Source organism: Bos grunniens, chromosome 29 (genome assembly GCF_055505025.1).
Source record: "Bos grunniens cultivar Pamir isolate PY7600 chromosome 29, Bosgru_T2T1.0, whole genome shotgun sequence".
In the NCBI taxonomy this organism is placed as follows: Eukaryota; Metazoa; Chordata; class Mammalia; order Artiodactyla; family Bovidae; genus Bos; species Bos grunniens.
In genome coordinates, this window is record NC_141193.1 from 13,087,161 (window position 1) to 13,101,603 (window position 14,443).

General features: G+C 44.9%; 1 pseudogene; it reads left to right on the plus strand.

Moving 5' to 3' along the window:
- The first annotated feature begins 1,787 nt into the window (after nt 1-1,787).
- LOC147342133 (pregnancy-associated glycoprotein 1-like) lies at nt 1,788-11,937 on the plus strand (annotated as a pseudogene).
- The last annotated feature ends 2,506 nt before the right edge of the window (nt 11,938-14,443 follow it).

Here is a 14,443-nt window from a genome sequence, read left to right on the forward strand (position 1 = left end):
CATTACTGACAAAATGGAGGCATGGCCCCAGCCCCCTCCCCTCATTCCACAGGGACGGACCCAGGATGAAGGAGTTAGGCCTTGTAATTCTGACTTGTTTTTTCCTCTCCTCGGCTGAGTTGACTGAAAAGGAATATTAAGGTGCTTATTGTTCTTGAGAGGAGCATGAGAAGGCATAAAGCCTTATGCAGCTATGCTCAAAGAATAATTCATAAAGTTAATCACTGACATTTGTTCAAGGACTTTTACAAAAGAGTGTTCGAGGATGAGCACATAGGCTGTAGCTTGAGGCCATGCGAGGGCTTCCTATCTGAAGCCTATTTGTGAGGAAAATGTTTATGGCAAAGGAGTTTACTGAATTTAGGGCTTAGAAATAATTAAAATAGTTAGAAGTTAAAGATTTAAGGAATATTGTAAAGTCAGCATATTTTACTATAGCTTATAGAAGTTAGGAATTTTTAGAGACACTATAGCTAGAAGCCTTTTTAAGAGACAGTAAGCTCAGGATGTTAGAGGCAAACAGAATTTAGGAAGATAAGTAGTAAACTGAGGAATGTAGCATGAGTTACAATGTAATCACAAGTTAACTATAGGACACATTAAAGTAAGTAGATAATAGAGGGTAAGGCTGATTCTGAGAGAATCACTGAAGCAGGAACTCTGAAGAGCAACAATGATTTATGGACATAATAAATCTGGGTGAGGGGGAACTTAAAATGTCAAACCTCTGACCTAATGCTTTTGTAAAAGTATAAACGAAAATCTTACACTTGAAATAAATAGGCAGCCCAAGAAAACTGAGATGCTGTCTCATTACTCGCCGACACCGTTCATCTCTTCAGGTTGAATCCCTGGCTGATGGAGCTGGACTCCAGCAATGATTTCTCTTGAAAACATGTCCAATTGGCCTGCTTTCCAGAATGGTTGAAGTGTAGGAAAGGCTTCTCCCAGTGGTAAGGCCTGGGCTGCCCAGTGTCCAACATAGCAACCTAGTCCTAATATCATTTCTCTTGCCTCCTGGGGCCATGAGTTTGTGAGAACAAGGCTGCAAGCTCTCTTAAGAAAAGACTACTTTTGCCTTGATCAACTTTGACTTTGAAGCCTTTAACCCAGAACCTAGAACACACTTCTTCCTTGTATAGTTGTTGGATGATATAAAATATCTTGTGGATGCATATGACATTTCTTCCAATACTGAAACCATGCAATTAAAGTACTACTCTGCCCTAAATCTTTGATGCAGACTGGCATCATAGGTGCCTCTGATGTCTGCCATTAGACCCACTACCTAAAGCCAGTTGTATGTCCCTGGGCTGTCCCTGAAGTCTTCACTTTGCCATTTGACAACTTATCCTCCTAGCAAACTCCTTTCCAATGAAGACAGCAATGCATATCTCATGAAGTAGCTAGGAAGATGACATGAAACCAAGAATGTCGAGCATGGCTCTTAGTATCCATTTTCATGATGTTCTTAGCAGTTTTTTCTAGAAGTATGCAAGGTTCTCCATCTTCTTAGATATCCATGCAGATCAGTTTGATTTTCCAATCAAGCTTCAAAGAAGAGATTACAGTTCAATTCTCTGTATTCTGAGAAGCTTCAAAGTCCACTCGCCAAGGACACTGATGAAGCTTAAGATTTTATTAAGACCTTTGTGTTTTTTTCAGACCTATTAGTGACCTAAAGGGCTAAACTAGGGCATGTCAGAGCATATATAATTAGGGGCTCCCGGTCACCACTACATGCTAAGAACCTGAACTTCCCTGAGTACTTGGAGCCAGGAAAGAGCATGAAGTGGCTTGTGCTCCTCGAGCTGGTGGCCTTCTCTGATTACAGAGTCATGTAAGTATGGAGACTGTAAGCCACATCATATTCATTTCTGTGATTTTTCTTTACATCTGATTATTCTATTCATCAGGTTTAGAAGGGAATGAAATATTTCCCTGACAATCTTAAAGTTCAACCCTTATTTATTGATAAGTACATTACTATAGGAACTGTGGGTCCCAAGGGTCTTGGTGTAGATTTGCATAGCTACACAACTCTTGGGGTCCAGTCATGTCATGACCTATTGAAATTAGAACTCCTTGCAATTGTTCAGTGCACAGTCAATGCAGATGTAGGTGTGGTCCTGTGGAATAGCACTCTTCTACATGTTATTTAGCATGCCCTCTTTGTTCCCTCTCTACTTCAGTGTGTATATGTCTATGTCTGCATCTCTGTATCACTATCATCTATCTCTCCATCTTTTTGGAAGGCTCTGAGTGTATTTCTCTCTGTGTTCCTTTCTTTTAATTTTACATTTGACTCATCCTTCCTTCTTGGGCCTCTACATTTCCTTAACGTGTTCCCTATCTCCTGGATTCTTTTTTCAACTATCTCTTCTCTTTCAACTTAGAAAAAGATTTGGAGAGCTACTTATACACTGTTTTATATCTGACAAGCAGTGTGACCACAGCCAATTCACAAACCTCTTGCATTTCAAATTCCTCCCTTGTAAAAGAGGATAGGAATCCCCCTTCTACCTCCTTCTCTGAGCTTCTATGAGAAGGATACAGTGGGATGGCAACAGCAGTGCTAATGGCTGTCATTGTTGAGACTTCATATTTATCAAGCACCTTATATCTATCACTTCACTTATCCCCAAGATATTCTATTTGGAGGGTTTGAATCATTACATTCCACCATTTTACCGAAGGGGAGACTGGAACCCCACATGGTCATATGGCTTACCTAACATTACAAAACAGAATCTTTATTCAAACCTATGTCTTTACCATGGCATATGCAAAAAATTCATATAATAAGGTGACTCATAAAAATGATGAGAAAATACACAGTGCCATTGCAATGACAGTTATACCTTAACACTGACAGCTAATTGTAGCCTCTTCTTTGTCAAATCCTTGATGAAAGAATACCTCTAACAAAAGTGAAGACCATGAGAAAAACCCTCAGTGAAAAAAACATGCTGAACAATTTATTGAAGGAACATGCTTACAGACTGTCTCAGATTTGTTCTCGTGGCTTAAATATAACTATTCATCCCCTGAGGAACATCATGGATGTGAGTGTTTTGAGGGGATGCTGCACCACAGCGCCTCCTGGTGCTCTAGCTTAGCACTGGGGCTCATCTGGAGATGCCTGGTGGGATGCTGGGGCTGGGGCTCCTGCAGGAGGCAGAATCCCTGGGCAACAGAGGCCCCACCCAGGAGAAGGCACTATCATCCTCAAGTCTTTGTCTTGCTGACTGGGCCCAGAAATTACCAGGTGGCAGGTAAACATCCATTTCTGTGCCATAGAAGCATCATTAGTTTGATGGAGATTGTTCCTTCTGAGGAGAAGGCAATGGGGACCCACTTCAGTCCTCTTGCCTGGAAAAACCCAAGAACAGAGGCCTGGTAGGCTGCAGTCCATGGGGTCACTAAGAGTCGGACACAACTGAGCGACTTCACTTTCACATTTCACTTTCCTGAATTGGAGAAGGAAATGGCAAGCCACTCCAGTGTTCTTGCCTGGAGAATCCCAGGGACTCAGGAGCCTGGTGGGCTCCTGTTATGGGGTTGCACAGAATCGGACATGACTGAAGAGACTTAGCAGCAGAAGCAGCAGATCCTTCTGAACTAAGGGAGTCACTCAGTTACAGATGAAGAGTGAACCATCACTGATTAAAAGGTAGAACCAACTGCAAAGCAATTGTGAATCCCCAGGCAGAGGAATTCAGTTTCCACAGATGCAAGAACCACAGCAGTAAAGTTACTGAACCCGTATTCCATATAAGGCCATAAGAATCTAACACAGTGCTTACTGTTATTAGATTAGAAAAGGGCTTATTTTGTCTTCAAGAATGCCCATGCCAGCCTGAGAGATAGGCAAAGAATAAAAACATGTCAAATGAAAGTCACCTGTGTGGTGTTGATTGGATGTGCTCTGAGTATAGAGGGAGTGGCTGGGGTTGATCAAGAAGGACCTCCTACAGAAGGGGGTGCTAAGGCTGGATTTGAAGAGACTACAGAGCTTCTCAAATGAAGGCACCAGGACTTCCGTGGGTGTCCAGTGGTCCTCGAGGCCCAGTGATTATGCCTCTGGGCTTGCCATGCAGGAGGTACCACTTCAACGGCTGGTCTTAGAATCAATATTCTGCATACAATGTAGCACAGGAAAAATATATCAAATGCAGACACCTCTGTGACCAAAGTCTGTGAGCTACACAGTGGTTAGAAAGTGATCTCAAGAGATATGTGACACCCAATGGGAGGCAGCAGTGTGGGAATAGAGGGTAGCCAGTTCTGCACTAACCCACTCCCTTCTTCTCCCATTAGATGCTCTACATGGATAACATCACCATTGGAACACCCCCTCAGGAATTCCAGGTTATCTTTGACACAGGCTTATCTGATTTGTGGGTGCCCTCCCACTTTTGCCCCAGTCCAGCCAGTTGTGAGTACAGACACCCCCTACCCGGACCATCATTCACTTGGCTGCTGCCCTGCTTCAAACCTTGGCACCTGATGACACTCATCTCTTGTGTCTGCAGCTACACAAGTTAGGTTTAGACATTACAAGTCTTCCACCTTCTGGCCTACCCAAAAGACCTTCAGCATCGCCTATGGATCTGGGAACATGAAGGGATTTCTTGCTTAGGACACTGTTCGGGTAACGTGTAAACAGAAGCTGAGTCAGGACTGGCTATGTAGTGACCACTGCTTGCAAAACAGATTCAGGACCATCTGGCAGGACCCTTCCTACCCTACATCCCATAGACATTGGCCATCTTACCCACAGGATCATGTCTCTGGGGAGGCAGTGCCCGTGGTGACACATGAGCAAACAGATTAGCTAACCCAGAGAGTGACTTGAGGTATGGACTTGCAGCTCCTCTGCCCATGAACAGTTCAAGGTTCACTTTACTGGTAGGGAGAAGAGGGGATAAAAGAACCCACATATATTTACAGACTGTTCCAGGCACTTTCAGGTAATAATTGGTTTAATCCTGCAACAACCCCACAAGCAGGTGGTCTGATTAGCTCAGGAGACTTATGAAGAAACTGAGGTACAGACAAAAAGGCCCTTGCTGAAGTCACACATGTGGTAAGTGGTGTAGCTGGGCTGACTTTTCAGAACTGCAGTTGCTGTGGGGTGTTTGGGACAGGATAAAACTGTTCTGGGGACCCTGGGGGCAGTCAAGGGCTTCAAGTATTCAGAGTGGGAAACTGGAAGCCAGAGATGTCAGGGGGCCTGATAAATGAGTTCTCACTCTAGGGGACCTTTGAGAGTCTAATAAAACCTATGGCCTGCCTCCCCAAAGTACTTGAGTAGTTCCCCTCTCTTTCTCTTTCATACACACTCACAGAAATACACACATATGCCCAAAAGTGATTTCCCAGGAAGTAATTTCATAGAACCTTGCAAGCAAGATTGTGTTTTCAGCTTCTGTCTTCCTGGACAGGTGCAGTATGCACAGTACCTTACAGAGAATGCAGTCCATTCCTGTCATTGGGTCATGCCAAAGAGAAGGCTATATTGCTCTCAATCATTTTGTCCACAAGGTGGCACCAATGGGTCCTGGCCTGACTCTTGGTTGCCCCACCTGGACAGAAGCCACAAGGCCAATTTGACTCACTCGGGTGGTGTTTTTCAGAAAGGCAGATGTTTTAAAATTCACAGCCTCTCACAAATGGAATCCAAATTCCCCTCCCAGCTTGGTCTAACCGTCTGAGGCCCACCAAAGACAGAGCCCAGGCTCAATTCTTCTTTGAGGATCTAACGGCAATGCACCCCAGCCCAGTCTTAGCCCTACTTCACGTATCTGTAAGTGGGAACACTCTTCTCTTCCACAGATTGGGGACCTTGTAAGTACTGAACAGCCGTTCCGTCTAAGCATGGCGGAAAATGGCTTTCAGGGTATACCTTTTGCAGGTGTCTTGGGCTTGAACTACCCCAACATATCCTTCATTGGAGCCATCCCCATATTTGACAAACTGAAGAATCAAGGTGCCATTTCTGAACCTGTTTTTGCCTTCTACTTGAGCAAGTAAGTCTGAGATGGACAATCCCCTTCTCCAAATTAGTTGTAAGATGCTTCTAGTTGCATTAAAATTATAGAACACTTGATAAAGAAGTATTCTAAGAGACAATCTAATCCAGGATTACTATGGCCCCAGGGCCCTACCTGTCATCACCGCTGGTTTTTATAAATAATGTTTTATTGGAACACATTCCTGCTCCTGGGCTCAAGACCAGTAACTTGTTCTAGGGGGGTGAGTTAGGAGGAAGAATAATGGAAGGCAACAGGAACAGAGTTGGTGGAAAAAGCAATACAATTTGCTTATGAATTTGATAAGGAAGGAAGGAGAAGGATGGTGGATGTCTTTCCTTCCTCATTAGCATTCCACTGGGAGCTCAGGACCAGCTACCCAATTTGCAGGAGCCAGTGAAAAATGAAAGTGTGGGACACAGAACAAACATGTGGGACCACTTGTTCAAGAAATATTAGTTATTTTAAGACAGGGAGAGAAGAGGTGGGGTCCCTTCTGAATGTGGGGCCCTTTGGACAGTAGAGGTCACAGGCCAGCGGAGCCAACTCTGGGTGACCTGAACCCACATCCTTAGCACTCCCAGGCTTTTATTTTCCTGAAAAATGACAAACTGGACAAGGGGAAAGCAAAAACTCTTTGGCCCCCTGTCATCTGAGGGTTTCTGAGCACATAGGTAGCAGGAGGTCCTGGGCCTCTTCAGAAGACATAGTAGGTGGAGCCCAGCCATGTGACTCAGCTTCTAACCTCCTCTGTGCCACTCATTAGCCAGTAACTGACCTCAGTTTGGTTCTCAATCGCTCCTAGCCTCGATTTCTGCATCTGTAAATGGAGACCTTATTACGGCCTTGATGGGTAGACAAGCACAGACAGAAGCTCTCAAACAGTGTTGTTGTTACTGTCCTCCAAAGATCTCCCCCTCTTTTCTCTCTACAGATGCAGGGGGAGGGCAGTGTGGTGATGTTTGGTAGGGTGGACAAAGCCTACTACCAGGAAATGCTCAACTGGGTACCATTGATCCAAGTGGGAGACTGGCGTGCACACATGGACCAGTAAGCCTCTCCCTCTGAAGGTCAGCCCAAGTGATGCTCCATATCTGAAAACAGACACAGGAAGACACACACAAATAGATTCTCAGACACGTAGTGACATAGACGTATACACCACCCACAACGACACATACAGACACACAGACACATGGAAACACACAATCAGACACATATTAACAGAGACACATATAAACATGCATAGCTAGTCAGAGACACAAAAGCACAATTAGAGACACATACAAACATATATACAAACAAACGCATAACCCATAGATACGCAAACAACCCATGGGTTCATAATCCCCAGGCCTTCTGACCAGGGCTCTGACCAGGTTCCTAAAAGGGTCCAGAGAGGACTCTGCAGCTGAGAGAGGGCTGCACCCACTGCCCTGTGAGGCGTGGAGCATGGTTAGAGGACTCTACATTGTGGTGAACAGAGGATCAGGGAGAATTACACCAGCCTGAACAGAGTTATAAGATGACCAACTGTCCAGGGCTACCTGAGACCAAGGAAGTTCTCAGTAAAGATAAATGTCAGTTTAAAAACAGGGAAAGTCCTGAGCAAATGGGGAAAACTGGTCTCCTTAGGGAGCAGCTACCCAGCAGTGGAGAGAGGTTGGCTGCAGTCTTAAGACTTGAAAGCAACCAATAAAAAAGACACCCCATGTACCTGGGCACACAGTGGGGCAGGGGCTATAACAGAGAATCAGGAAGGTGGAAACCAGGAGTGACCTGAGGACAAGAGGTGTAATTGATAGGATTCTGTGTGATACCCTCAGACAAAAGCTGATCTGTCCTTTGGAGTTTCTGTGGGCTACTCATGTATTTCCTGGCCAGGGTCTCAGGGTCTGAGCTGGTTGTAGGAGCAGTGCTGGGAGACACCCTCTCCCAGAGGAGCCCCTCTCTCCCACCATTTTGAGAATCTGCTGCCCCTGAGAATCTCCATCTTCACTCTGTGGCTGACCAATTATTTGTTCCCAACCAGATACAGCTCTGTGAATGTTTCTCATTCATTATTTTCACAGTCTTCATTCACTCACTAAACAGACAAGCATTGGGCATCCACTGTGTGCCAGGTACTTTAGCGAGGTAATGAGAATAAAACTCGCCCTCACATCTAAGAAGGCAGATGCACAAGAAATGACACGCCCATTGTGCCACAATTCACTATGTATGCGTGTCATTTCTTGTGCATCTGCCTTCTTAGATGTGAGGGCGACATAGTAAATTGTGACTTTGGTACATGCTAAACATGAGAAATGGAGAAAGCAATAGCACTCCACTCCAGTACTCTTGCTTGGAAAAATCCCATGGATGGAGGAGCCTGGTAGGCTGCAGTCCATGGGGTCATGAAGAGTTGGACACAACTGAACGACTTCAGTTTTGCTTTTTATTTTCATGCACTGGAGAAGGAAATGGCAACCCACTCCAGTGTTCTTGCCTGGAGAATCCCAGGGACGGGGGAGCCTGGTGTGCTGCCGCCTATGGGGTTACACAGAGTCAGACATGACTGAAGCGACTTAGAAGCTGCAGCAGCAGCAGACAAGAGAAAGGGTCTACAGAAAGTGACCAAGACAAGAGACGGATAAACACCAAGGGAAAGACTCCCTGAATCAATGACAATTAAGCTGGAATCTGGAAGATGAGAAGAAATTTGCTAGTCAAAGGGGAGGGGACTCTTCTAGGAAGGAAGACCAGCTTGTCTCAAGATATAAAAGATCCTGGTGTATTCAAGTACTGTATTCAAGTACGTCAAGGAAGGTGCCATGTCAAGAGCAAAGGAAAAGAGTCAGCGCAAAAGATGGAGAGCTGTTTAGGAGACAGTCGAGAAGGGGGCAGCTCTGGGGAGACTCAGAGTGGCCTTGATGCCCGCTTTGTCACACTTCTCTCAGCATCTCCATGAAAAGAAAGGTTATTGCTTGTTCTGGTGGCTGCAAGCCTCTTGTAGACACTAGGACATCACTGATCCTTGGCCCAAGAAGACTGGTCAATAACATCCAGAAGCTCATCAGCGCCACACCACGGGGTTCCGAGGTGAAGGGTTATGCCCCAGGGTCACTTCCAGTCTCCACACACAAGAAGGATCTCCAGGGCCAACCTCTCTCCCTCTCTCTAGTAGCACTACATTTCATGTTTTGCGGTCAATACCCTGCCCTCTACTATCTTCACTATCAACGGCATCAAATACCCAGTGCTAGCTCGAGCCTACATCCTCAAGGTGAGGGGAGAACCCTGAGGGGTGGTTCTCAAATAGGAACTTTCAGGAACCCTTGGGCTGCTGCTGGGAGAAGGGCACCCTCTGTAGGCCATCTCGCACTATTGCAGATGCTGCTGAGCCCTGTTGCTGGGCCAGAGCCTGCCACAAAACCAACCTCTTGAGAGTAAAGTACCGTCTGGGACACTGATCATCCTGAAATAAATGTGGAGACGCCACACCATGCTGGCATGGTGGGACTCACAAGGAGAGAGGAACACTATGGTCCTCAGTCCTCAAAGAGCTTCAGTTCAATCTGAAACCTCAGATGCATGAACACAAAAGTCAGTTTTAGCGGTCGCTGAAATAGGCCATGTGAAAACGAGTGAAAGGTTGTTGTTGAATCACGCAAAGACACTGGGATTCTTGGCCCCCGGAGGAGAAGAATTCAATCCGGGGCCAGAGACGAGGCTTGATTGCTCAGAGCTTTTGTGTAATAAAGTTTTATTAAAGTATAAAGGAGATAGAGAAAGCTTCTGACATAGGTATCAGAAGGGGGGAGAAAGAGTACCCCCATGCTAGTCTTCAGCTGGATATTATATAGTCACTAGCAGTCTGTTAATGAAAGAAAGGAATGTCTTAAAACTCAGAATGGCACCAGGCCCCTCACCCATAAGATGCATTTTGGGATAATCTTGGCACCAAATGGTTCATCCTGGGCCATAAAATGGTTAACTTGAATCTTGAAGAAGGGCAGATCATCATACAAATAGTTTTGTTTACATAGATTAAGGGAACAATATCTGAATATACCATACTGGTTTGTCAAGTAGGTTCTGAGCCAAGAGGCAGAACCGACTTGAAGATAGAGTTTGGGGTAAATGCATAGTACATTAGCATAGATTAAGATAAACATTTCCATAAGAGAAATGCATTTGTTATCTCTAGGTTTGAGAATATTTAACTTCAGGTGAAACCATGCGTCGTTATGGCAACACAGTATTTGAAGAGAAACCTCCTTTTAAATTTGTATAGAGAACGAAAAAATATCCCTAGTTTGTTTCCTCATGCCGCTTAAGAGAGATAAAAATGTCTGACACTTGCAGGCTATTTCCTCCTTTTGGAGACCCCTGGCCTTCCTGCCTGTTACCTTCTCAGGAGGATGACTGGGGACATTCCAGTGTGCTCTCCCACCATAGAGATTAACAGTCTCCCTTCCCTTCTCACAGTTTTTATGGATTGGATGATAAATTACATGGTCAGCCTAGTTCTCAGATGCATCTTCCCCTTGCTCTGGCCGGGTGCCCCGTTTGTGAGTCAGGCTACCCGACCCCTCTGTTGAGAGGCTGGATGCTAATGTGAATAAAGAGTGCACAGTGACTGCTCAGCCCTGGCACAGGGTGGAGGCTTCACGTCAGCTCCCTAGGGGAGTTCAGAGCTGGCTGATGGGCTCAAAGAAGGCTTTGAGAAAGGGAGGGAATATCAGGAATTCTAAAACTGTAAACTCATGGAGCCACGTGGAGGGTTGCTTGGTTCTAGGCAAAACTGCACTGGATTCCATGCAAATGGAATCCCAAGGTGCTCTGCACTGGGGCACTGGGGACTTACTCGGGGTGATGAGGGCTGCAGACTGACCAGTGGGGATGGGGAACCAGAGTACGTTACCCAACCAAGCCTGGAGTGGCCAAAGAGGGTGAGTGCAGGCCGAAGGAAGTTTCCCAGAGTTCCTGAACATTCACTCTTCAAGAATGTGCTGTGGGCACTGCTCTATTTAAGATGGATAACCAACAACGAGTTGCTGTGTAGCCCAGGGAACTCCACTCAGTTATATGACAGCCTGGATGGGAGGGGAATCTTTGGGACCAGGATACACGGATACATACGGTTAAGTCCCTTTACTGTCCACCTGAAACTCAGAATATTTTTGATCAGCTATACTCCAATACAAAATAAAGTTTTTTTAATAAAGTACAGATTGTGGGAACGCAGGAGGAGAACCGGCATTCTCTGCAGAGAAAACAAGGAGCAGGAGTCAGAAGCAAAGAAACAGGGAGTGAGGAGTACTATGGATAGTCTTGTTCTATTCTAAAAATTTTATTGAAGTATTGCTAATCTTCAGTGTTGCTTTAAGTTCTTCTGCACAGCAATGTGGCTCAGTTACACACATAAAAAATATACATTCATTTAAGAAAGTATATTCTTTTTCATGTGGTTTATCACTAAATATTGAATATAGTTCCTTACACCCTACAGTAGGACTTTTTTTTTTTTAATCATTTTGCCATATCCCCAACTTCCAGTCTTCCCCTACCCAACACCGTTCCTCATGGCAACCACATGTCTTGTCACGTTTTGGTTTTGGATGAACTCTCACATCCCCTGCTGCTCATAAAACCCCTTGATACTTACCAAAAGAGGAAAATAAAACCAAGAATTGTACTGAGTCTGAATATTGGCAGGAATTGCAAGTAAGAGCTCATGCTGACTGGTGTGTGTCTCTGACTCCCCCAGGATTCTAGAGGCCACTGCTATACCACCTTTAAAGAGAACACAGTGAGGACATCTAGAGAGACCTGGATGCTGGGTGACGTCTTCCTGAGGCAGTACTTCTCAGTTTATGATCAAGGAAATGACAGGATTGGCCTGGCACAAGCAGTGTAAATGCTTGGTGTGGCTCAAGAATCAGTAAGGCCGCTCCAAGCAAACACTCACTCACACTTAAGGCAGTCTTGCCCAGGATGCTGGTGAACTGTGTTTGGTGGGCTGCAAACCCTATTCTCATGAAAGAATAAAGGGTTTCACTCGTAATGGTGCTGAAACAAATGGGTGTCTCTGTTTGAGTCTGGGAGTTGTACAATGATCGGGAAGGATCTAGAGCAAAGTCTGAATCACAGTTGAGAGGAGCCCAACTCCAACTGGCTTCAAGGAAAGGGGAGACTCATTGAAATGATTCTGGGAATCCAGGACACAAGAATTAGAGCAAATACAAAGATCTCAGTGACTGGACCCAAGAAATCAGAAGTTATCAGTTCTCTATTTCTCACCCTCACTCTTTCCCTTTCCTCTTCTTTGATGGTCTTAGCTTGACAACTTTCTTCCTTAAGGCTTCTATACCTAGTGAGGGAGTCCAAGCTACCTGCCCTAGGGTTTTATATCCTGAAGGCATCTCCTAGTAAGGAAAGAAGTTTGGAGGCATTAGAGTTCAAGAGTGTTCTCTGAATTACGCACCGCAGTTCAGATGTACAGCCATAGATCAGCCATCCTGGCAGGGCCATGGGTCCTATAATTGGCTTTACATGGTCATTGGCCCTGACCCAGCAGCACACATGATTGTCAATTTCCTCCAGAATTGCATGAGTGAAGCTGGGGAGAGGCAGCCCCAAGGATAGCGACTGGGGGATCGTCTACACCATGGAAGACTCTGTGATGACCCAACAACTCCACCACCTCCTCATTGAGAGGAATTATAAGGGATAATGATATAGACTCTCTTCATCCCATCTCAGATGATCCTATCTCTGGGCTTCTCTTCCAGGGGATTTTGGGTGAGGTACTATATGCAGAAATGATTCCCTTTTGTTCCCACACCCCAGTCACCAGCTCTCTGCCACATATGCCTGCTCTGTCCTTTTCAGTCTTACTTGTGGACTTACTTGATGGCCCCAGTGGATCCCTGAGCCACCTCCCTCCTCCAGGGCCCAGAATGCCCCTTCCTTGGCCTCCAATGCTGCTGGGGAGAATGCAACGCATGTATCAGGGTACCCAGGGTATGCAGAGCCTTCGGCTTTTCTGAGTTTCCTCCAGGGGTGGAGCGACAAACTTTGCTTGGAGCTGCCATGGTTAGGCACTTCTGCAGTGGAAGCATCCATTCTTTCCACCTGGAGTCCCTCAGTAGATGCCTCAGCTAAGAGAGCAGGGGTCAGAGGTTTATTTCCTTTCAGATTGACTAGTTTGATCTCCGTGTTGTATAAAGGGCTGTCAAGAATCTTCTCGAGCACCACAGTTTAAAAGCTCAATTCTTTGGCATTTACCCTTTCATATGGTTCAGATCTCATATCTGTACATGATTACTGGAAAAATCATAGCTTTGACACTACAGACCTCTGCAGCAAAGTGAGTCTCTGGTTTTTAATACAATGTCCAGGTTTTTCATAGCCTTTCTTCCTTCCAAGGAGCAAGCGTCTTTTAATTTTGTGGCTGCAGTCAAGGTCCATAGTGATTTTGGAACCCAAGAAAACAAAATATGCCACTGTTTCCACTTCTCCCTCATCTATATGCCATGAAGTGGTGGGACTGAATGCCATGAATATTGAGTATTTTTGTGTGTGTGAATATTTTTTTTTTTGAATGGTGAGTTTTAAGCCAGCTTTTTTCATCTCCTCTCCTTATCAATTGGTCTTTAGTTCTTTGCTTTCTGCTATTAGGGTGGTGTCAACTTCAAATCTGTGGATGTTGATATTTCTCCCACCAATCTTGATTCCATCTTGGGATTTATGCAGTCCAGCATATCGAATTATCTTTCCTACATACAAGTTCAATATCCAGAGTAACAATGTATACCTTGTCATGCTGCTTTCCCAATTTTAAATATTTTAGTTGTTCCGTGTCTGATTCTAACCTTTTGACCTACATACAGACTTTCAGGAGACAGGTAAGGTGATCTGGGACTCCCATTTCCATAATAATTGTCCACAGTATGTTGTGTTCCACACAGTGAAAGGCTTTAGCATAGTCAGTGAAGCAGATGTAGATGTTTTTCTGGAATTCCCATGCTTTCTGTATGGTGCAATGGATGTTGGCAATTTGATCTCTGGTTTCTCAAACAAGTTTGTACATCTGGAAATTCTCAGTTCATGTACTATGAAGCTTAGCTTGAAGGATTTTGAGCATTACGTTGCTAGCAAGTGAGAAGAGCACAATTGCATGATAGGTTGATCATTCTTTCAAATTGCCTTTCTTTTGCATTGGAATAAAAACTGACCTTTTCCAGCACTGTGGCCACTGCAGAGTTTTCCAAATTTGCTGACATATTGAATGCAGCACTTTTACATCCTCATTGTTTAGGATGTTCTAAACAGTTCAGCTGGAATTCCATCACCTCAACTAGCTTTGCTTGTAGTGGTGCTTCCTAAGGCCCATTTGACTTCATGCTCTAGTATATCTGGCT